The 26,073-nt window shown below is 33.7% G+C and overlaps 1 protein-coding gene across 2 annotated transcripts in view; it reads left to right on the top strand.

Annotated features, from left to right (window-relative positions):
• TBL1X (transducin beta like 1 X-linked) overlaps positions 1-26,073 on the top strand; it is a 369,185-nt gene that overhangs the window by 229,913 nt on the left and 113,199 nt on the right. For both annotated transcript variants that reach the window (XM_074213593.1, XM_074213592.1), the window contains exon 4: positions 7,044-7,137. The gene's annotated coding sequence lies outside the window, so the exon portion shown is untranslated. The remainder of the gene's footprint in view (positions 1-7,043; positions 7,138-26,073) is intronic.

Raw genomic sequence — 26,073 nt, 5'->3', positions numbered from 1 at the left:
TCATGTAATAGGGGTATTTATTATTGTTTTAAAAAACTTTTTTTAAAACTTTCTTAGTGATGCTAATGTAAAACAGACTTCATTCTGTTTTCACCTGTAAAAGGATAATGAATACTCTATGTTGTAAAGGTAGAAATTAGTTCTCCCTACTGCAGCATTTTAATATGGAAACTACCTTTGCATACCTCTCTCTATTTTCTGGGTTTGGTTTTGTTTCTTTTTTGGACTATAAGAATCATTTTCCTGAATCCTGTAACTATGCCCTGAATATCCATCCAGGGTCCATAGTAACTGTGCCAGAACCAAACTAGTCATTAAATCATATAGTTATAATTGCAAAAGATCTTAGAAGTAATGTAGTCCAATTTCCTCAATTGTAATATGAGGAGACAACCCTAGAGAGATTAAATGACTTACCCAAGGTCATACAGGATTTAATTAGAAATGATAAGCTTCCAGCTCTCATCCTGAAGCTAGCTAGCATTCTTTGAGACAACATAGTATGGTGAGAGGATTTAATTTAAATTTTAAAAAATTTAAATTTAATTTTTAATAAAAAATAATCTCTCCTTTTCACACTCCCCTCATTGGAAAAAATGGAGAAAGGGATTTAAAAAGAAAGTCCCTGCAACAAATAAACATAGGCAGGCAAATAAAATTCTATATTGGCCATCTCAAAACATGTGTGTGTGTGTGTGTGTGTGTGTATGTGTGTTTCTCATTTAAGAAAGAAATTGCTTATCTTTAATTTTTTTGTTTCTTTTGGGCATCTTATCACTGACTCCATTAATTAGTAACTACTGTATTTCCAATTGACTTTCTCAGAACTAAAATTAGAAAAATATTTTAGTTGTTACTTGCTGACAGAATGTTGCTCTTAAGACATCAATATTTCATTTCAGAATGAAATTCTGAAGCCATTTATACTGAATTCGTTTTGGTCACTTCCTGACAACCCTTTGTTAATGGTAGGACTTTGAGGATATTCTCAGTCTCGCCCCCTCCCCACCTCTCTCCAATCAACCTGTCCATTATTGAATAAGTTAAGTCAGAGTTAGAAAACTACTACACAAATTCACAGAATTTTTTTTCAAATCATCACTGATTCCCTGCCTTCATCAAATTATTCTCACATTCTTCCTCCCTGTCCCCTCAGACAGTTAGCATAACCCATAACAACCAATATACTTTCCCCAAGAAATTCCCTTTTCTGTTCCTTAAATATGAACATGAATTGTATTTGAGGTTCTTTCTACTGTGACTGTCCAAAGTCAACAGATTGGATCTGCATTTTGAATAGTGGCTAAGGCTCCTGAGTAAGTCAGCTCTTTGGAACATGAAATTTACTAGGTGCTGATATTATTCCAAGTACTACTGCTGTCATGATCCCAATAATCAAAAACAATCCAAGACTGTCTGACGTAAGTAAATCTTTCTTTTACTCCCAAGTCTGTAAAATCAGATAAAGGGAAATATTAAAGCCTAAATGCGTCATAAAAATGAAGAGCAGTGGGTGTTAGAGGCTCAGACTCTCTCTCTCTCTCTCTCTCTCTCTCTCTCTCTAACAAAAGTTCCCAAACCCCCTCTTTTTCTTTTCTCTGCTAAGAAAACAACAGCAGCAACAACAACCTTTAATATGCTTAAAGTAGGCTATATAATGTTGAAGACAGGTGCCAAAAAATAGAATCTATTTCTGGAACTGCTTAAAGAGGACGTTGTGATCCCTTCCCTTGGCTGTTAGTGTGTTTAAGCTAACCTCTGAATCTTCAGGGAAATATAATAAAACAGAAAAGTAAAATGATGAATAGTCTTCATTCAGGGCTGATTGTGAACAGTGATATTTCACAAACAAGTTGGTAAAACTGGAAACAATCCTATACAATTCTGACACATTTATGACTTGATAAGATTATATCATCAGCAACATAACCTTACAGCATTTAAATAAATCACTACCTTCTTTTTTCTATTTAGTGACAAGGTATTTGAAAATTATTGATCCTTGCAAAGTCTAGAGTTCAGTTCATTTTATTCTTAACCAGTTAATGCTTCACCTAAATATCCAGGTGGATCACTGTACTCATAGGTTTTCTTGAATTTCATTGACCACAAGAGGAGTTTGAACAGACTTTAGAAGTCATTTGGTTCATTTCCTTCTTTTTACATATTAGCATAGAGTTGAAGCGATTTGCTCAGTTAGATGATACCTCCATCACATTGGGAGCATTCCTGTATTTCAACCTGAGTCTTGATGATCCTTAGGGAGAAAAGCTTGAAAAAGTTCCTATGTCTTTCCTGTAGGCATGGGACTTTGTTATCATCACTGTGTTTTGATACCCCAGAAGATTTCTGGAAATATCACTGAAAGTATTTTAACGCCTCTTTCAAGAAGATGTGGGCAGCTGGGTAGTCCAGTAGATACCTGGAATCAGGAAGACCTGAGTTCAAATGCAGCCTCAGACACTTAAAAGTTTCTGAGCTTGGGCAAGTCCCTTAACCCTGTTTGCTTCAGTTTCCTCATCTGTAAAATGAGCTGGAGAAGCAAACCATTCCAGTTTCTTTGCTGAGAAAGCTCAAATGGGGTCATGAAAAGTTGGATACAACTGAAAGATTAAACAAGAAAATATATATCTGAATTTTGAACCTTGGATTCCCCATCTGTAAAATGGGGATAATAATAGTTCCTTCCTCACTGGCTTGTTATGAAGATAAAATCAAATAAGATAATCAAATAAGATGATATATAACAAAACTTTTACAAACCTTAAAGAATTATGTAAATTTCAGTCATTACTTTCATTAGTAGTAGTATCATATGCCCACTGCTATCACCTTAGATCATAATTCCTCATCTACATTATTATATTAATGTACCAACTGTTGATTTTCTGCTTCCATTGTCTGCGTATCCCCCTCCCAGTCAATACTCCTAAAATAATGTTTGTATTATGTATATCTCCATCCTTTGCTTTAAAAATGTAGATATTTCCCCTTTGCCTAACAAAGAAAATAGAAACCATTTGGCCCAGTATTCCAAGCTATCCACAGTTTGGATCTCATACACATTTCCAGCCTTATTTCACACTACTTATTTCATGACCTGAATATTAAGTAATTTCCCAACCTTATCTTGCCAAGATCCTGGATGCATGTCACTATTCCTGAAGCCTAGTCCTTTCATGTTTTCTTCTCTTAGAATCCTTCAGTGCCCATCTCAGGTACAACTTCTTGAAACCTCTCAATCTTCTCCACAATCTCCCTGTTTTTCTAGATAGAAATTATCTTTATCTCATCAGATCCCTTTAGCCACTCTGACTTGTCCTATGTATTTTTTTTTTCTGGGCACTAATGAAAACTCTAAAATTGAAGACACCTTTGTGTAGTTTGTAATAATAGTTCTCTAGGGCAAAAAAGATAAAGGACCCAAGATCTCACTTCCAGCAATTAGGGAGAGCAGGTAGTATTTCTTAGACCTGGATAGAATGTGTAATTTTTGACCTTCTAACAAACAAATAACTCTCATCTATGTTCAGGCTACTTGTCTCTCAAGATAGAGAGAATTGAAGCATATTTCTTTAATCTCCAGATTATTAGGGAAAATGGTATTTTCAAACACATTCAATGTATATGTACATGTATGTGGTTATTATATGTGTATGCATGTAGAGAGGGAGGGAGGGAGGGGGGATAAAAAAAAGGGGGGGTGAACCATGGATTCTGAATGCAGAGCAAAGCATATATGTTCACTTTTTAAAACTTCTTTGTTTTGGGGCAGCTAGGCCCTGGAGTCAGGAGTACCTGAGTTCAAATTCTGACCTCAGAAACTTAATAATTACCTAGCTGTGTGGCCTTGGGCAAATCACTTAACCCCATTGCCTTGCAAAAACTAAAAAAAAAAACAAAAAAAAAAACCAAAAACCCCCCCAACAACAAAAACCACTTCTTTGTTTTTTTCTTTCTTTTTCAGTTTTCTTTCCCCCCTTCAGTTCTAATTCTTTTACAACATGACTAATATGAAAAAACATTAATGATTATGTACATGCAACTTATATCAGATTGATTGCTGTCATAGGGAGGAGGGAGGGAAGAAAGTGATAGGAAAAAATCTTTGCATATTATTGAAAAATAAATTAATCAATTAAACAAACAAAAAGACTAGAATTAAAATAAATAGAGCAAAATTAGTAAATAAAATAAATGTAAAGAATAAATTTAAAAAACAAGAAAGAAAAAAGTGACTTGAAGATGAAGCTGGAAATCTTGATCTGTCAAGAAGACAGAATAACATGATACTGAGAAAGGAAAGAACTACTCTGCAACAAATATTAAAGTATTCACCTAAATTTTACCAAATCATTTGGGAGTCCTATGCTATTCTTGTAACCAAGATGATGAGAAATAGAGTAGATAATGGTACAGTATCAATTCAAAATTGGTTATCGGTTTGAATCCCCAAAGAGTTGTTAAGTAGAAAACAAAATCATGCACTAGATGTATAAAATGAGATGTACATTATCACACAGTCAATATGTGAATTTATTTTCCTTGAATATATTTTTAAAAAGGAAATCTTTTATTTTATTTTATTTTTTCATAAACTAATATTTATTGAGTACCTACCCACATTGTCCTAGGCACCATCTAGACATAGAGGAAGGCCTGTATCAGAAGCTCAGACCTTGGTTTCCTCAGTCATTTTATCTTATACCAATTCAAATTTGAATTAGGAAAAAAAACCTGCAAGAGTTACACAGTGGACAAAAATAAGTCGTCTATGATAAAAGCTCACCATTTTATACAAATTCCTCTTTTTTGTTCTTTGTATATTGAAATGGTCATATTTTCTGGTATTTATTAAACTCAAAAATGTTTTTAAATTTTAAAAAAATGTAAAGGTCAATTGCAAGTATGAGTATGACATAGCAATCACAACACCCACCATGACCATAGGCAGCATTAAGGAGGAACACAGTGTTCTGGACTGGGGAGGTGAAGCCCTGCTGTACTCTTCCTTTGCATAGGTATTGTCCTCTGAAGCACTGTTTAATTCTGCATGCCATATCTTAAGAAGGACATTTATAAGCTGGAAAGTATTCAAAGGAGTATGACTATTTTATATACATATAATATATATATAAATATAAATTAAAAAAAAAATATATATATATATAAAATAGTTATTACATATATATAGTTAAGGGCCTCAAGTTTATGATGGATTGTGGTAGAATTGAGAATGTTTACCAAGGGCAAAAGAAGATTTAGAAGGGGCAAAATAGCAGACTTTGGGTATTTGAAAGGACAGTTTATGGGAATGGGATTACACACATTTAGCATGGTTGGAAGGGATAGAACGAAGAGTAATATTAAGAGTTCATAGAAAGTATAGTCCCGAGTTGGTATAAATAAAGGTGTTTTTATCCAAAAACTCAATTGATTGCCTCAGGAAATGAAGAATTTATCCTCATTTGAGGTCCTCAACTAAAAGGCTGTTACTATATATAAGGCTAGTTACTATATATATGGCAAGAAAGTATTCCAAAGGTCCTACATAAAGTCACAATTAAGAAAAATGTCAATATAAAACTTATGTTGTATAAACAAGCTTATAAATGCAATTGTATTAGTGATTGCATTGTGGCAGGACTCAAGATTTAGGAAAGGTGTCTACTGGGATCAATACTTTGGGGATACTTAGGGAAAGAGTAAGCAATATGAATTCTTGTAAATTTGCAGGTGAGATGAGTAACTTTAAACCCATTGAGATAGCCAATGAAATTTTACTAGGAAAACTATAAAATAAAGTAAGAAGGTGCTGATTGGTACTTTAAAGGGGACAGCAATTAAATGATAAAAACCAACCATGGTGTTTTCTAAACAATAGAAGTAAAAATATGATTACATGAGATTAACAGGTGTAACTTTATTTATAACCAATGTAAACTTGAATAATCATTCCTATGAAAGATTTAAAGTTCTGAAAACCTTATTAAATTAAATTTATAATGAGCAACAATAAAACTACATGGAAATAAAGGATAGGCATACTAATAAATATCTTGTCCCTCTCTAAAAATGAAGAGGTTATACTAGATTTTCTTGGAGTCCTTTAACTGACATAAATTCCATCATTCTATCACCCACTAGGGGACAAAAGAAAGTCAAGTGATTAAAAATATTTGTGATATATATGAATGTATTTATTTATGTATGTATGTCTATTAATGTATTATAATTCCTGTCCAATAATGGCCTTTATGTATGACAAATATTCTGTAACAGGAAGACAAGATAGTTTTTTTTTCTCCCTGAGTTCTGAACAGTTTAATTCTAAACAATATGAAACATGCAGTAATACTTTAAATCGTTTGTCCCAGGCTATTTATTTTAATAGTGAACTCTAACCAGCTAATGTTTAACTGTAGCTTATATTTTTAATAATGAATATAATGCATTCCTCTCTTAGGGAGAAATAATTGCACCTGATATTTCAAAGGATCCATGATGACTAAACTTGAAGATCAAATGCGATTATATTTGTAAAGTGCTTCCCAGAGTGACTATTGCTTAAAAATGGGCCTCATTCTTATTTCACCCCTTTTTCATTCTTTAGCAATAAGGATAAAAAGAAAATGGGGTAGAAGTGTCAACCATGCATTCTTTTAAACTGTCAAGATTAATATTTAACAGCTGTTAACATTGGAAATATAAAATCCTCATTCTTAAGGAATCTCTTCTCTCATTTGTAGACTGCATTTTATCTTCCATTTCTTAAAAAAATTAATGTCTTCTATCCTCAAAAAGATTGCAACCAAACAATCCATTCTTTAAAAAATGATTAGGTTGAAGTTAAAAAAAAAAAACAAAAATAAAAAGAAAGAATGAATCAATCAAATATAGGATAGAAATACAAAAGTAAAAGATCTAATTGATGTGGAGAAAACAGGAAATGGAGGGGAAATGGGAGTGGGCAATAGAAGAATGTCTTACAAGGACATATTAACTCAGAAATTGTTTTTGATTTATTTTTCGTAAATCACCAGGAACCTCTCCTCCAAGCAGACACTGTGCTGTTCATGTTGTTGGATCCTTGAAGGCTCACTTATAAAACGGTCCACACATGAAGTCACCATAAAGGTAATCAACACAACTTCTACCATACCTTTTTTATCTGACATTACTTTGAAAGATAATTTATTGTAATAGAACTGTTGTCTTAACTCTTAAGATTCCCAAATAATTTTCTCACATGAGGTTTGTGGATTGTACCCTTTCCTGAATCTGGTAAGGATTAAGTCATTATGTTACACAGTCAGTTTTCAATTATAAGTTAGAGATGGTAACTAAGCCTCTTAGTTTAAGCCAAAACTGTTAAACAAAACCAAATGAAACCAAGATTATGTGTACAATATTTTGCTATGTGGAATGCTAGACTTGACATTAGAAAGACCCAAGTTAAAATCCAGCCTCAGACCAAGGTATATAACCTTGGTCAAGGCACTTAACATCTGTTTCAGTAGAGTAGAGTAGAGTAGAGTAGAGTAGAGTAGAACCTATCTCAAGGTTATTGTGAGAATAAAATGTGATAATATAGAGTTTTTGCAAATAAATATTAATTATTATTATGATTATTGATGGTGGTGGTGGTGATGATGATGATGATGATATCTGTCCTTTGTTCTTAAGAAGACTATGACATCAGGGAGGGGATGCCATGACAAGCATATGAATTGGATTTGAGCAAGGGCATGTTGTGCTTTTATCAGCCTCATTTTCTCCTCTGGAGCCATCTGGGCCCCAGTGGTCAGATATGAATCAGGACAACTGGAGATGACCTTGTATGCAAGGCAGTCAGGGTTAATTAAGTTACTTGCCCATGAACATGCAACTAATAATTTTTAAGTATCTAAAACCAAATTTGAACTCAGCTCCTTCTGATTCCAGGGCTGATGCTCTATCCACTGTACCACTTAGATGCCTGCAATTATAATTACTATGTATTGGTTCTTAGACTTGTTCTTGTTTTGTTTTTGGGTGCCAAAAATGTCATTGATATTTTTGGTGACCAGAATAAGATGATCTTATTCCATTATAGATTTATTGCTGTTGTTCACTCATTTTCAGTCATATGTGACTCTTCATGACTTCATGATTTGGAGTTTTCTTGGCAGAGTTACTGGGAGATAAGCTTATTTGATCTTCTGAAATTAATTCAGACAGATGTTTTGACAGTCTTAGGAAGTGAAAATTCTCCATTTCTTGTTTGTCAAGACAGATTGAGAGGTAAGGAGTTAATTGACGGGGACCAGTTTGATATTTCCTTCGTCTACTCATTTTACAGATGATGAAACTGAGGCAAGCAGCTTGCTAGTGACTAAGGCTAGATTTGAACTCAGGAAGATAAATCTAGGTTCTGTGTTCTATCCTAGCCACCCAGCTGCCTCCCAATATAGATATATCACATTAATGAGCTGTTGGTCAGGAATGTTAAAAATTCCAGATAAATTAATTTTGCACACATGACTCTAATTTTGGATAATCATTTGCATTCTGAATTGCTATACATTTTTTATTGGGACTATAATGATTTTTGAACAGATTCAAACTTAAAGCATTTTCTGTAAAAGTTTTAGGTAACATTTGGAAGAATTTAATGAGATATTTAAGTATTATTCCCCCCGGGAAAAATTAAATCTTCCAAATGTACTGAAAGAAGTAACAGGTCCCATTCTAGTTATAAACAAAAAAATAAATTTGTGTCAAGGTATATACATACATAGTCTGGGAAAGTTGAAAAGAAATGAGGCAGAAATCTGAGTTGGAATTTAATATTACTTGGCTCTTGTTTTCTATTTCTTTCACCTTGTTTTTAGCAAAAATTGTGATTGTGGGCCAACCCTGAGAAATACTGGGTAGATTTGCTAAATCAAAATGGTTTAATTTTATTTTCAGTAGCGATATTCTTCTTTCTTACCATGCTCTTAATACATATTCTTCACAAAGTCAGGGAATGAGATCACAGATTTTAAAATGTAGAAATTCTTGAGCTAATGTTGTGATTCATTTTGAAGTTCCTTTATCTTAAGTTTCTAATTTATAACTTATCTTAGTAATCTTATTTGATCTTCGAAAATTGAGGCAGATTCTTTTGACAGTAGTGGGAAGTGAAAAATTCTCCTTTTCTTGTACATAAAGATAGATTGAGGGGTAGGGAGTTAATCAATACTGTTTTCTTTTTATACCAGTTGCTTCCAATATACAATCCCCCTTCCCTCATTAAAAATTTTTTAAAGTTAATCCAAAACCAAATATTATCAGGACTGTGGTACAAAATTTTGCCCCATAATTCGCTGCCTCTTGACTAACTGATCTAGACCTAGAAGGGACCCCAGAAACCATCTGGTTCAATCCCAATAATTTTACAGGCAAGGAAACTGAGGCCCAAGGAACATTAAGTGATTTACCCAATATCACATACATAGTAACTGAGATTGGCTGTTATATTGATGAGAGGTATTTAAGAAAAATATTCATTATTTTAAAAAACAACTTTTAAATTTAACCAAAAATAATGCTCATGTGTTGTGGGTATTTTTCCTTACTAGCATATATAATTAATTTTATACTGGAAACCTATGTACTTTAATTTTTCAATTAGGTGAAAGGTATTAATTTTTTATTGTTCTGTTCTTATGATTTTATTGGTAAAGGGAGTTCTTGGTGAGGAAACTCTTTACCAATGTAGACTGGTAACTATTCTGTCTTAGTCACTTAGAATACTGATTCTCAAAGTCATCATGTGTCAAAGATAGGACTTGAACATTGGTCATTTGACCCTCCCTGCCAATCTACACTGTTGTTCATAGATTTTTTTCAAGAGCAAAATTCAGAAGTAATTGGTAAAATATTTTCTGACTTATGTTGCAAAATTGGAGCATGATCTGATACTTTGGGAATACTTTGTTAAATTATTATAAAGTCATACTTAATTTTTGCTGCCTTTTGACTTTTTAATCTCCAACCTAGATTTTCTATAAACCTAGATATTTTCCCTCTATAATGCTGAAAATACCAACATTCATCACTTTTAAAAATGTAATTCAACATTTGTACTTATATATTATTGTATGCTATTTATATTATTTTATGTCTACTATTTATATTATATTTTTTATTATTTATATTTCTATCTTATATACTCAATACTTTTACTTTTCTTAGATATTTCCAGACTAGTGAGAGAGATAGTAGGTAAATTCTACTTGTGTTTTGCTCTGACCCCTATTTTTCTCTAAGGAGTAACTGATACCTTTCCCTAGACCAGTTCCTTTAGATTCCATTTTCAAAGTCATAGAGAAATTACTTAAGGGTGTGGTGAGCATAGTAACATAGTTTGCCTTATAACAGCATAATATTCTTCATAGAAATTCACAGAACAATTTATCATATTCCAGCATTTGTCTGCAATGATGGGACTTGTTTATCTAGTACAAATTTTCCCCCCAACAAACCACAAAACTTACTCCAACCCCTCCAAAAAAACCTGAAAAGTCTCTGTTAAAGTAGTATGTCTAATTACTTTCTACAAATCGACCACCTACAAATGATGTCCTTGTCACCATTGCTCCTTGCCATCTAAGAATATGAAATTCCTCCTACATTTTCTGCTCATATTTGACCTTCTTCCCCTTTGCTCTTCGTACCTGACCTCTCCAAATACCTTGGACACCTGACCCAAGGATATCCAATACCTCCTGATATGGACATATCTATAGCCCCAACATCCTGCTACCTGCAAGAGCTAAGATAACCACTCAGAACTGGCTGGTGCCCTATCATTTTACAGCTCCTCCTCTACTCTGTCCCTACCAGCTAACATTTCATTAAACTGATAGCAATCTTTTTGCTGTTGCCCAAGAAGCAACCACCCTTACTTTTAAGATGCTATTTAGGATCAGAATTCTAGCAACCACCAGCCAATACTCTTTACTAAGATTAATGCTATATTTATAGAATCAAAAGAAATCACTAATTTATTTGGAAATATATATCATAATTTATTAAGAATATTTAATATTTCTACATGTAAATAAAATGATATACAATACTATATAAATATCTTCTAAAAGGATATCTTTTAAAGACAGAATGATTAGTCAATAAAAAGAAATATGTTGAGAATTTTTTATTCAACAAAATGTGTTATGTCCATATCAGGAATATATTAGTATGTTAAGTGCTTGGCTGGTATATATGTGTGTATAAAAATATAAATTATATAAATTGACTCTCTCATCTTACTTTCTAGAATCATTTTCCTTAAAACAGGCAACATTTTTTTAATCTATCAGTTTTTGTCAGTATGACAAGCTGTCAATTTTGCTACTTGTTAGCAGTCCTAATAAAAAAAAAGGCTGTTGAGAGAAATAAGTTAAAATGATTGCTTTAAATGTTTTCGAATAATAGGGATTTCTGTGATTTCTTCTGTTAATTCATTCTGTGATTATCAAGAATCTGGTTGTACTTGAAATATTGAGTTTTTCTGTTAAAAAAAATATAAGATGCAGTATACCTAAAGACTTCATAGTGTCTTCTAATCTTTTTAAATGGTCATTTAAAAGAACTATAGTATATGATTGCATATCTCATGCAAATTATCTAAGTAAGTGTTCATTTGAGATTATCATCAGAATTGGCACTTAATTCCTTACTCTCAGACCCTTGAAACTAAGCTTCCATTTACTAATGATTGGGGACTATGTTGATATAGTATACAATATAATCCAATCTCACAGGGGAACAACCTATAACTTAAATACTCTTTCAGGCCGAATCAAATGCCACAAATTAGTAAGTGAAATCTAATGAGGGTGCCCATTAAAATTACACTACCTAAAATTAGACTCTCATTTCAAAGTAAACCACAACAGAGTGGTGACACAGAATTTCCTTCTACAATCTCAGATGTCAGTAGCTGATATTATTATCTGCATCTACATTCACATTTAAGTAAATTGTCTTGTGCCAAGAATTAAAATCTATACATGAAGATAGAAAAAAAATGTGCAGGTGCTAGTAAATCCCATGACAAAGAATAGTTCTGAATAAAAATGGTAATTCCATGACCCATAGAAAGAATACTTTGTGGATGTAGTCATGACAAATTCTTCACAGTAAATTATTGTGTAGAAGTGCTTTCTCTTGCCCATGAACCGTCACTTTCTGTAATTAAGGTAATTGATGGCAAGCTTTTTGTACTGTACATGGGGATAAAAATTGATGTCTTAGTAATTCTTTTGTACTGTCATTAAATAGCAATTGCCCTCCAATTTTCTTAACTCACACCCAACTTATGTAACCCAACCACCACTAGAGAAGACCCCCACTTAAAATTCTGCCACTATTTCAACCCTCCAAAAAAGATGTTTTTTTTTCCTGAGTGTTAAAATTAGCAAATAGAAAAAGAAATGCTTATGTTTATTGCCTTGATTGCGATCTAATTTGTTGCTGAAAAATTGCATACTTGAAATGTAGTATCTATCAGTATATCCATGTTGGATAAATTCCATAATAATCATGTAATTTGGAGGTCCAATAGAGTTTATTGCAAAGAGATTTCATCTGGATTGTCATTGTGGGGGCTAAGAAGGTGATTGTCTTGGATGAAAAATAATTTGGATCTTCATGGATAAAAATCAAACCTACATTATGGCTCAGATCTGTTTGAACTTTTTAATCCATTTACTGAAATAAACCATACTCTTTTTAATTCACAGTGTTTCATTATTTTACTTTATGCTTCCTCAAATAGGCATTCTTGGCAGGTTCGGAGTTGTATTTCATTTTATTTTATTGGTTTCGTTATCACTTTCCTACCAGCCCAGAGATAGAAATTCATTCTCCATATCAATAAGCCCTGACAGAGCTAATTCTTTATGAGGAAAAGCTGTTAAATATCTAAAAAATAAAGGAAAAGTTGTAGGAAAATCATGTGGATTTACTCAGAGAACAACACAAGTTCATTCTTCTCTTTTCTTCAGAGTTCATTCTAAGGTGCAAAGATGGATTCTCTAAACTAGTCCAGCAAGTTTGGAAGGGAATTATTCATGTATTATTCTCTTTATCTCATCTGTCTACCAAGGGGATGCTTGGAAGCAATGTGCACACCCTTTGTAGGGTGGGCATTGATCCATCCCTACCATTTGTGTCACTAGGAAAAAAAATGGAGAAGAGGTGGGACATCGTTGCCTCATTCCCTCCTCTTTGTATTTCCCAAACAAATTTTCAGTTAGCGGCCACCTGGGGCTGAGGTAAGGGATGTGGTCAGGACACAGCCCTGAGTTGTGGTTATTCACTGTGGGCCAGGCAGATGTTCCTGGAGCCACAGGATTTAGAAAAAAAACATGGGAGTCCTTTCCGCCTTCTGAGTTGCAGAGGGGCTGGAGCCATGGAGTAGTTGGAGCTTCTACAGTTAGTATTTCATTATGTATTTTAAATATTTCCAGATTTTATGAACTATGGAAAAGTTAAGCTGCAGACTGATTTACTTTAATTATGAATTTTAAAACACACATGTGTATAAGAGAACAGCAACACCACTGACAAATACTAGGTTCTGATTGTGTTTAGTATTTGGTGGGAAGGGACCTTTTAATTTCCCTGTGTTTGGCTTTTGGTGGGGAGGGACCTTTTAATTTCAGTGTGCTTGACTTTTGTTTTAGTTATGCTAAAGAATCAAAATGGGACAAATCAGAAGTTACTGCATAGAATCGTGTCTTATAAGTAGAACTAGAAGAGAACTGGGAGACCAGCTGATCCAACCCCTGCCTCATTTTACAGATGGGAAAACTGAGAGTTATGGAAATTAAGTGACATACCCAAGGTTACACACACACATAAGCATCTATATGGAATTGAGCCTGGAACCAACACTGCAAAGCCAGTCTGTTTTGTCAATAACCATTTACATTTCTTGGATTTATGCTACATGTATGTACTCTGACAAAAAAAAAAACCCACATTCTTATTCTGTTTGAGATCTTAGAGGTCATTTTTCACAATCCTTGATTCAGTATTATATACATAATCAATCAATTTTTTTACTTAGTAATCATTTACTATGGGCTAGCTCATAGTCCTTGGTCCATAGAACCAAGGAAAGAAAAATAGTAATTCATGACCAAAAGGAATTAGCTCATGACAAAAGCAAAACAACACCACCATGTCTTGACTTTAAGAAGTGGGAACAATAGTTATAATAATGATAAAAACAATAATAATAATAATTAGCTATAGCACTACTATATCCTAGTCATTGTGTTAATACTTACCAGTTATTGTCTCATTTGATACTTGTAATAACCCTGAGAGATAGGTACTGTTATTATCTTTATTTTATAGTTGTGGAAACTGAGGCAACCAGGTTAAGCAACTTACCCTTAACACAGAGTAGCACAGTTAGCAGATATGACCTCAGGTCTTCCTGACTCTAGGCCCAACATTCTATCCATTGATAGAAAACTGGAAATTTTATTAATGAGGATTTTGGGGAGGGACAAAATTTCTCTTTATGCTAAGAGATTTCCATTACCACATGTCATTTTTTTTGAGTAGGCGTTACCCTAAAATGGAAGGAATATTAGAATTCAAAATCTTTGAATTTGATTTTGACTTTAGATAAGCCATTTTTTCCCTCTCTAAGCTTTTTTTTTTTTGCAAGGCAAATGGGGTTAAGTGGCTTGCCCAAAGCCACACAGCTGGGTAATTATTAAGTGTCTGAGACCGGATTTGGACCCAGGTACTCCTGACTCCAGGGCCAACGCTTTATCCACTGTGCCACCTAGCTGCCCCTCTAAGCTTCTTTAAAGGAAAGAGGTAGCCACATGATACAATGGAATGCATTTGCATTCAAATTTGACTTCAGACAGTAACTGAGACCCTGGGAAAGTCACTTAACCTGTTTGCTTCAGTTTCCCTAATTGTAAAATGTGGCCCACTTCAAGGCAGCTTACCCCAGAGTCACAAAACCAGTATGTCTTCAAGGTGTAATAAGACTCGAAATTAGGATTATAATTAATAATAATGATTAATCATTAGTTGTCCAGGCTAGAGTAAGGCAATTTTTGTCTAAACCAATAGGCTCTTCATTGATTTCACCTTAACACATGTTTCAAAATCAATAGTACCTTAATTTGTCCTTCTTGAAATCTACCTGAAAGTAAAACATTAGGTTTGTGGTACAGTGGATAGAGTGTTCGACCTGGAGTCAAGAAGATCTGGGTTCAAATTTCCCATTAGACACTTACTAGCTGCTTGACCTCTATCTGCCTCAGTTTCCTCAGTTCAATTCAGTAAAACTCTATGAAGCACCCACTATGTATCAGGTACTTTGCTTAACACTGAAGATACCAAAAAAGAGGAAAAAAAAAGTCCTTGCCTTCAAGGAGCTTACCATTTTATGTAAAAGTAGGTTAATAATAGTGCCTACTTTCCAGGGTATCAAATTTTGTAAATATTTGTAAATATTTATAAAGTACTTTTGGAAACCTTAAAGTGCTATATAAATGTTGGCTATTATTATTATAGAGATTATAGTTAAAAGGATTTCAGAGTGCTTTAAATATTTCATAGAATCCAAGTAACTAAACGAAACCAACCAATTTATAACCTTTTAATCATTGCAATTAATTTATAGGAAAAAATCTTTGAAATATTGAATGATGAAACAACCAAAAGAAAAATTTAAATAGATCTGCTTCTTCTTGGAGACTATTTTTAAGCAGCATATTTTGTGGTCTCTTAGTGATGTTTTCCTTTTAACAGTTGGTTTTAAAACAAGATTTCCCAACATGTAGCTGGTATCTGAAAAATTAGCAACAGGCTCTCTCATAAAGCAGTATAAATAGTAACTTACAGTTACATAGGGCTTTCAGGGTTACAAACCAGGGACTTACTACAAACCTTACTTATTAGCTATTTGTTACACTTGCTGCCAACAACCAAATGAAGATCAGGGAAGATCATTTATTATTAAGCTTTACAGTCTCCAAGTCTCATGTTTGAAAAACCTCATGAAACAGAATACCAGGGAACAAAATTGTTCATTGCAAAACAGAGCCTCTGGAGAGGAGTCAGGGAGAAGATAAGAGTGTGACTGAGAAGTCACCACAGAGAGGGAATATATGGGGACATTGGAGAACAAGAAGAGTTCTGAGACTGAGGAGATGGGGGAAGGGGTGGAACTAATAGGAAACTTGGGAGGAGAGGGAAGGGACAAGAATATAAAGGGAAGGCAGTTATAGAACTGTCTTTAGCTAGACTGAAACTTTTTATTTATTTGTTTATTTTTAATTTTATGTAAAATTTCTATGTAAAAAAGAAATACACTGATGGCAGCCTGGTGGCTCAATGGATGGAGCATAGGGCCTGAAGTCAGGAGGATTTGTGTTCAAATTCAGCCTCAGACACTTAATAACTGTATGAGCCTAGGCAAGTCAATTAACTGCCTCAGTTTCCTCATCTGTAAAATGAACCAAAAAAGGAAATGACAAACTACTCCAGTATCTTTACAAAGAAAACCCCAAATGGGGTCACAAAGAATTGAACAAGACTGAAAAATGACTAAACAACCAGTTCAATGAGTGTAGAACTGGGATTGAAAATCAATGTTCTCTTACATTCTAGAAAATCTCCCTTTTCCTCTATGAGGACAGCAAATTTTGGGCAGGGGGAGAAGGGGGAAAGTATTCCCACACTAAAATATTTCCTAGGAGGGAAATATCTTTTTCTTTTTTACTTAAGAAGGACTACTGATCATTTCTTCACAATGATAATAACAATGAAAATAGTCTTGTACCTTAACAAAAAAAAAAAAAACATGCCACAGGTTGTAGGCCTAGATCCTTTGTGACATCATCTTTTCCTAAGGTTATCCTTCATTTAAAGGGGGGGGGGGTTCCCAAATGAAAGGCTGCCACCAATTTCTACTTGATCCTTCTTAGATATGGGAGAAGCACCTCAGCTTGACCAGATTAATCACTCTAGATGAGATGTGGTCAATAAAGTGTTTTAGCCATTTGAAGTCAGGCAAATAGAAACAAAAAAAAAAACCAAAATAAGAAAAAGGAATCTAGCAAGTGTGAAGTTGGCACACTCAATCAATCAGTCAATGAACATCACATGAAAAGCATATACTGGCCCAATCCTAGGCAGCTTGGTGGTGCAATGGTTAGAGCAACCCCACCCCCGAGTCAGGAGGTTTCTGAGTTCACCTCTAGCCTCAGCAACTGACCCTTCCTAGCTCTGTGACCTTGAGCAAGTCCCTGACTCCCTCACATCCAGGGCCATCTCTAGTCGTTCTGCTTAATATCTGGCCACTGAATCCAGATGGCTGTGGAGAAAGGGAGGCTGGGGACTTAGCACAGCATCCCTCACTCGAACCCAGTTCACATCACAGCATGGTAATGTCATGGTCCTCCAGAAAGAAGGACAAACATAATATAACAAGCACATTGGAGGAGACTCTTGAGCACAACTCTGACAGGTAGGATTTATTATTATTCATACTTTACATTTGAAGAAACTGAAATAGCCATAGATTAAATGACATGTCCAGGGTCTTATGGTTACTAAGTATCTGAATCTGGATTTGAACTCTTGTTCCCTTCCAGGCTTAAAGACTGTCCTTAGAGCTGATGGTATCAGAACACAGACTGAAACACATTTTTTCCCTCTTTCTTTCACTTTATTTCTCATGAGGTTTTATATTTTTGGGAAGGAGGGGGTATTATGTTTACTCTTATAACAAGAATATTTTAGTAATGTGTAAATAAAGAAAACTTTTAAAAATTAAATAAAAACTAATTTTTTTTTAAATAAACTGTCCTTGGAGCAGTCCTTCATAACTGACAGCTCTTCTTTTTATGTAGTCAAAGAATATCCCTGTTGTTAGCCTTTGTCTTTTCCCTTAGTGTCTGTTTGGGTTGAGGAACGCAGAGTAGAGAGAATCCTCTTTTAATTTCCCTGTTTCTCTTTTGTTGTTAACAACATAAAACCCTTACTTTCAGAATTGATTATGTAAGGGAGAAACCATAGGTGACATGGTCTAATCTAGAGTTATCATCCTAAGCATCTCTGTCCCTTCCTCAACCACACTCCTAGAAAAAACTTGCTACCCTTGACGTTTCTTCTACTCATCATCTACTCTATCATCCATCTTCAGATCTCACCACTTAACTGAAAATGTCCTCACTTGACTTCCCAACAGTAACTTAATTGCCAAACCTAATGATTTTTTTCCCTTGAACCTCCTCTGTCTTCTTTCTTTGACAGTGCCAACCACATATAGACAACTTCTAAGTTTTTTGACATTAATCTCTCTTCAGTTTTCCTTGCTGGATTGTCATCCATATCTGATCTAGGCTTGGGTTTTTGTTCTGAGCCCTCTTTTCTTTCCATGACTTCATTGACTCTCTGCCATGAAATTAATTATCTTCTCTGAGCGGATGGCTCAAGGTCTTTATAACTAGCCCATCTCTCTGCTGAGCTTCTGTCCAACTAATGATTGGACATTTCATATGGGTGTCCTGGAAACATCAAATTTACCATGTTTAAAATAGTATTCATCATCATTTACCCAAAACCTAATCCTCTGCAATTTCTTTTTTTTTTTTCCATTATGCTTCAGTGGACAAAAAAAACCCCAAACAATGATTTTACTGATAGCTAACATTTATAGAGTACTTTAAATTTTATACATTACAGATATTCTCTAATTTGATCTTTACAACTGTGAGAGGTAGTTACTACTGTTACCACCATTTTACATATAAAGAAACTGAGGCAGACTTAGATCAAGTCACATGTCCTGGGTCTGACAGCTAATAAGTATCTGAATCTGGATTTGTACTCAGGAACTTTTTTTGGATCTTTGGATATTTTAACTTTTATTGGATCATAAAACCATAGGCTTAAAGTAAAGAGGTAAGGGGTCAAGTACAATCTCTTCATTTTATAGGTGAAACTTGAGTCTCAGAGAGAGCTAGTGTAACAAACCACACACAACTTAATTGGATGAGATAGCATTTGAACTCATTTCCTTTGCCTTCAAGTCTAAGTGCCTCAGCTTTAGTCACTAATGGTTTAAGAAGTGAAAAGTTCCAGGATAGATTTTTCACTCTTACTCTTATAATAGGTTAAGAGGCCTAGATATCATAATGGTAAATAGGTTAAAATAATTAATGGTTAAGAAAAGACAAGAAAATAAATGAGTAGGTAATGTTTCCTCTCCAAACTAATTTTTTAAATACCTAACAAAATTCTAGTTTGCTCATTTTAAATAATCCCACAAGTACTTTATCCTTTGTGCATGCATTTCATTTCCAAAATATTTATATTTGTTGTCCTCAGCATTCACTTAAAAGCATTATTTTAGAATTAGAAAGGAAAATACAAAGTTGTATATTGTTTTTTGAGTTGGATTTATAGATTTATAATGCTATCTATAAGGATTATAAATTTTTAAAAAGTCAGTAAGCAATTTTGTTTACTTTTTAAAATAAACTCAACCCTATTTGATTTCTGAGGATTTTTTTAAGACAAAGGAAACTTGTTTCACTTTTCTTATTTAAATTATCTGTTTCATGTGGTTTTCCTTAACATGATTTTAATTTTTGTCAAAATTCAGTTCCCTTACAACAGCATTTTCTTTTTTTAAAGAAAGATTTTGAGTTTTACAATTCCCCCCCATTCTTTCTTCCCTCCCCCCACCCCCACAGAAGGCATTTTGTTAGTGTTTACATTAGTTCCATGTTATACATTGATCTCAATTGAATTCAATGACAGAGAAATCATATCCTTAAGGAAGAAAAAGTATGAGATAGTAAAATTACATAATATAATGCTTTTTTTTTTCTAATTTGACAGTAATAGTCTGTGGTCTTTGTTCAAAGTCCATAATTCTTTCTCTGGATACCATGGTATTCTCCATTGCAGATCACTCAAAATTGTCCCTGGTTGCACTGAAGGGATGAGCAAATCCATCAGGGTTGATGTTAAGGTGTACAGTGTTTTTCTGGTTCTGCTCATCTCGCTCAGCATCCATTCATGCAAATCTTTCCAGGCTTCCCTGAATTCCCATCCCTCCTGGTTTCTAATAGAACAATAGTGTTCCATGACATACATATACCACAGTTTGTTAAGCCATTCCCCAACTGAAGGGCATTCACTTAATTTCCAATTTTTTGCCACCACAAACAGGGCTGCTATAAATATTTTTGTACAAGTGGTGTTTTTACCCTTTTTTATCATCTCTTCAGGGTATAGAGCCAGTAGTGGTATTGCTGGGTCAAAGGGTATGAATATTTTTGTTGCCCTTTGGGCATAATCCCAAATTGCTCTCCAGAAAAGCATTTTCTTTTTTAAAATATTTAAACATTTTGTTTATTTGTTTTTTCAACTACATGCAACAGTAGTTTTCACCAATAATTTTTGTAAGATTTTGAATTTTACATTTTTCTCCCAAGATTTTGAGTTTTATATTCCCCCTTCCCCTGACAGAAAGCAATCTAATATGGGTTCTACATTTATAACCATACTAAACATAGATCCATATTGATCATGAACAACTACATTTCCAAATGCAGTTTATATCCTTTGTGTGGTCAGTAAAATATTATCGATCATTACTCTTCAGATACTTGGGACAATGAAAATTCCAAAAACTACTTGTATAGGCATCAGTTTTAAGTTTTTCTTTTCGTTTGACTGTATCATCCACTGATCTATAAAAGTAAAATATTATCGATCATTACTCTTCAGACACTTGGGACAATGAAAATTCCAAAACTGCTTGTATAGGCATCAACTTTAAGTTTTTCTTTTCATTTGACTATATCATCCACTGATCTATAAAATTGGTTTGGTTTACGTCCCCAGCTAGTAAGTGATATAAGTAAGCTAGTAAGTCACAAGTAATGTTTCCCAACTCATTCAAGGGAGACACAGGTGGAAAAACAGTGTTATTTTTCTAATAGAACCCTAATATCCATGCCCTCAATTCCTATTTGAGGCTGAGGACCTCTGATAGTAATTAAGTCTATAGGGTCCTGAGAGGTTTTTACATGGTGTTTTTCTGCCCAAACAATGCCCTAAAAAATGAGTTCAATTTTCTCCATCCTTTCAGATAACCTAGATTAAAATAATGAAACAAATTTACAAAGAGAAAAAATTCCAAAAGTAAAAGTAATTTTTTACTATTATATTTACTATATAAAAAAAAAGATAATCCAACAGAAGCAGGATCTTCATGCAGCTAATACAAAGAGTATTTACTGTCATGGAAACATACAAACATGAATTTGGACAGACTTTGAAAGATAGTAGAAAAATTGAAGGGTCTAATAAGCTGTGGTCCATGGGGGGCCACAGAGAATTAGACACAACTGAACAAAAAATAATGCCTACATAATTAGACTGTTGTGAGGTTCTGATGGAGTAATATCTGTAAAATACAAACTATCAAATGCCATCTAAAACAAAGGAAAACACATAGTCAAGAAACCTGGTAAGCACTATTTTCAAGATGCATATATTGGCTTTATCAAGGAGCACAAGTCTTAGTACTAAAATGTTTCATCATTCACATTGTTTATTACTCCCTTTTTTAAGCCACAGTTTCCAATACTGTTTAATTATGGAAAATTATTTTTCCTAAAAATACATAAATTTTAATGAACTTCACTTGCCTTAATTATATTTAAGTCTCCAATTAAAGCATCACAATAAAGAATATATTTTCCTTCTCTTCTTTTGATTACTAAGCATAGGAATTCTTATTGGATTTGTGCCATTTTCTCTTTTAGAATGAGTTATAAATTAGCTAACGTTTTATTTTTTAAAATAAGACTCCTAAAAAAATAAAAATAAAGACTCCCTTTATTTATTGAAATTCACAAGTGCCTCAAAAATTAATTCTAACTTAAGTAAAATTTCTTTGAGAAATAATCCATGGTTGATCTTTGTGAGAAATATATGTTTTGTGAGTAGAGACAAGATTTTTAAAAGTTAATGCTGTTGCATTTTATTGACTAATTTTAAACTTTAGTATTTTACCTACAACCTTAAGAAGCAATGAATATTTTTATAGGGCAGGCAGTTGGCAGAGTGGATAGAGTACTGTGCCTGGAGCTAGGAAGATCTGAGTTCAAAACCAGCCTTTTACCAGCCATTTACTAACTGTGTGATCCCAGGTTAAGTCACTTCACCTTTGTTACCCTCAGTTAGTTCCCTCATCTATAAAATGGGAATAATAATTGCACATACCTCCCAGAGCAGTTATAAGGATGAAATGAGATAATAATTATAAAGCACAATACCTAACACATTGTGAGGGATATGTATGTGTATAAGATAGCTACTGTTATTTTTTAAAATTAATTAATTTGCCTCTTTATTTCTTGTTTAATATTCCTTTGAGAACTTTTACTTATTTCTAGAGTAAAACTTTGGACTTGCGCCCAATCTGACTTATCCATCTCTTCTGGTACTTTTGTGTTTGCAACTTTGAATAATGGAAGAGATACCAGAGAAGTTGTTATAATAATGATAATGCATTTATATAGCAACTTAAGATTTTCAAAGCCCTTTACAAATATGATCTCAGTAGATGCTTGCAATATCTTTGGGAGGTAGATTCTGTTATACTATTTGAAAGATAAAGAAACAAATTAAATGACTTGCCCAGGATCATGAATGCTAGATGGTATCAGAAGCAGATTTTAACTCCTGTATTTCCTCCCTCCAGTTCCTATGTTCTATCAAAAATAATTTTGAATACTAAAGAATTTACTATAAATCAGCTCTAATTTTTCCCCTTTCATTACTTCTCCAGAATGTCTCTTTCTTTGAAAGTCTTAGTGCCTTGCCTTTTGCCCGTCCATAGTTTTTCATTCAAGTCCTGGTTAAAAACTCAGCTCCTTTGTTAATTTTTCTAATTTCCTATATCTATTCTCAAAACTTTTTTCCTTTCTACATCCCTTAGTTCCCTCAAAAATGGGAAAACTGGGACAAAGGAAGTTATTTAATACTTGTATTTGTTTTATCTTTCCCAGCTTAATAATATGTTTAAAGAGCTCATTTGACATGTCAGAATAATTCCTGATAACTAATTACATTGTATACATTTGGGTTCTAGTGCCTGGAACATGCAAATAATGGGTAAAAAAGAGGGATTGATGTTGGCAGGACTTTATTGTGTATAAAGGGACTTTGCCTTTATTGTATGGATTATAGCATAGTGTATAATTAATTTTACTCATCTTTTTATTTAAAAATAGTTCATTATTAAAATATTGTAAAACTATTTAATAAAATTCATAGAACTACAACAAAGGCTACAACATTGTCATATTTATCTTAATATTTATTCCCATAATAATGATGATGATGATTATTACTATTATTACTATTATTATTCTAAATTAGTAGAGTTCAAATTAATGGTTCTACAAACTTCCATTAATTAAATGATTTAAAGATAATTTAGAATAATAGTAATAATTATTGCTATAGCTAACATTTATGTGGTGTTTATTATGTTATGGGTATTGGGCTAAGTACTATACAATTATTATCTCATTTGATCCTCACCACAACCCTGGGTGATAGGTATTATTATTATTCCTTTTACAGATGAGGAAACTGAGGCAGAAGTTAAGTGACTTGCTCAGAGTCACACAGCCAGTAAGTACCTGAGATTAGATTTGAACTCAGTTCTTCCTGACTCCACACCCAGCACCTTATCCACTGGTCCACCTATTGAGGGATTAATAACTATTTAGTAGAGAATACTGAGCTAGCTGCAAGGAGGAGGACCTATGTTCAGCTATTGCCTCTTGACACATAATACCTTTTTGACTCTGGCATGTCAATGTCAATGTGCCAGCCAACTCTATCAGACTATAAGTTGCAGAGCAGGTATCTGCTTTGGCAGAGGGAATTTCCTTTCTGGGAATGTCCTGTGGCAATGAAATCATAGCTCCAGTCCAAAAACAGGCATTAATGAACCCATCAAGAACTTCAGATCTATTGCATTTATTCTGCTTCTTAGCACACTCTCTCTCTTTTAACAAATCATAACTAGGTGGTATGGTGAATAGAGCTCTGGTCTTGGAATCTGGAAATACTCTTCTTCATGAGTTCATATCTGGCCTCATACTTACTAGTGTTACTGACCTCAGATACTTAATAGCTGTTTCTGGTCTCAGATACTTGTAAGCTGTGTGACTCTGGACAAGTCACTTCACTCTGCCTCAGTTTCCACATCTGTTAAATGATCTGGAGAAGGAAATGGCAAACCACTCCAGTATCGTTCCCTGCCTGGAAGATCTCTGACGGGGTCACAAAGAATCAGACATGCAACCTTTTTTACCCCCTTGTTCCAAAGAATTGAATTTTTATATAAGACATTATATAAATAGGATACCAATATTATATAAATAGAATACAAAACTCAGGAGTGGTGGTCTGTTAAAGGAGAATTGTCTAACCACAGTCAAAGTATTTATTTTCCTCAAAATTGGTACCAAATTATGATGCTCAAAGGACAGTGGCAGAAATGATAAAAGGTGTAGCAGACCCTTTAAAAAAATACTTCATCTGTAGATTGTAGATCCGCCAGGGACATCTGTTAGAGCTATGAAGGGCCTGCTGAGTGATGTGATAAGTGGGAAGAACTCTAACTGATGAGCTTTGCCTGCAGGAACAGGTGTTACTCTAGGCAACAGGAGTTACTAATTACCAAAGGAGGTTTCAGTGAATGAGAAACCACATTGCCAGCCAAAAACACATTCAAATGGAATTAAGGCAACTAGCAGAATCCTGGAATTGTCTTCTTTGTAAGAGATGGTTAAATATAATTTTACTATGGCACTGTCTGTGGAATTTAATTTTGGCACATGAAATTGTTCAAAAGAGTTTTGAGAAACTTTGCTTTCCAATCTTGGAGTTGGATATTGGTGAGGTTAAAATCTTATAAATTTAATTCATAAACAGTAGCTACTCATAACCAAATTTCATCAAGAAATCTTTTTATAAAAAAAATCCAAAGAAAGCAAATGGATGGTTTGGATTTCATGATACAAAAAACCCCCAGATGATTTACTGAATGTTTAACAGTGTATTTTGATGTTCTTTGGAGCTTTGGGACTTGATCTGGGTTAAATTTTGGTTTATGTACATAGTTAAGATAATGTTTTGAAGTTCCAGTGCAACAGTTTTGAATATTCCTGGCATATTTTATGGAAAACCTTTGATACTAGTCACCAAAAAGATTAATATTTGGAATTTGCTTTCAGGTGCAGCCTATAAGTTTTATTACTCACATTGAATTTTAAGTACCTTATGTTGGCATACCCTAAGCTATTTGTAACTTGAAAGCACTATAGAGTTTAAACCATATCTAAATAAACAATTTAGCCCCTGGGATCCTTAATTAATCTGGAAAGGAAACTAATCTGCCCAATGAAAGCAAGAGTAATCTGCTTTGGATGAGAGCACTTTGATTTTTTTTTAACATGCATAAGTAAAATATACTAATGATGTCCAGGTATTGTCTTATTTTAAAAGTCTTCAAAGAGCAATGGACATGCTTATACTTTCTTATGCTTCTCTCTCTCTCTCTCTCTCTCTCTCTCTCTCTCTCCATTCATGCATTAATTCATTCAGCAGACATTTATTACACTATGAGACAATGTTAGGTATATAATAATAGAAAGTCATTGATACTTAGAAACTTAATATATAGAGATTACTTAACATTCAGATGCATACCTAAAGCTTCCTTTAGGATAGGATTAGAAAAAGGATTTTGAAAATCAGTAATTATATAAAGTCATTATTAATTATTTAAAGTAAGTATGCATTTAAATCCCTTTAATAAATAACTTCAAAAATATTGTTGTGATATGAATTAAGACATGCCTACAGGTCTTGGGATTACATTAAATATGAGTAACTCCAAAGTTTTAAAGTACATTTTTTTTCAATTGATGACTTTTATTCAGATTCAAAGATTAA

Source organism: Macrotis lagotis, chromosome 1 (genome assembly GCF_037893015.1).
Source record: "Macrotis lagotis isolate mMagLag1 chromosome 1, bilby.v1.9.chrom.fasta, whole genome shotgun sequence".
In the NCBI taxonomy this organism is placed as follows: Eukaryota; Metazoa; Chordata; class Mammalia; order Peramelemorphia; family Peramelidae; genus Macrotis; species Macrotis lagotis.
This window is presented reverse-complemented; position numbering and strand designations above follow the sequence as displayed.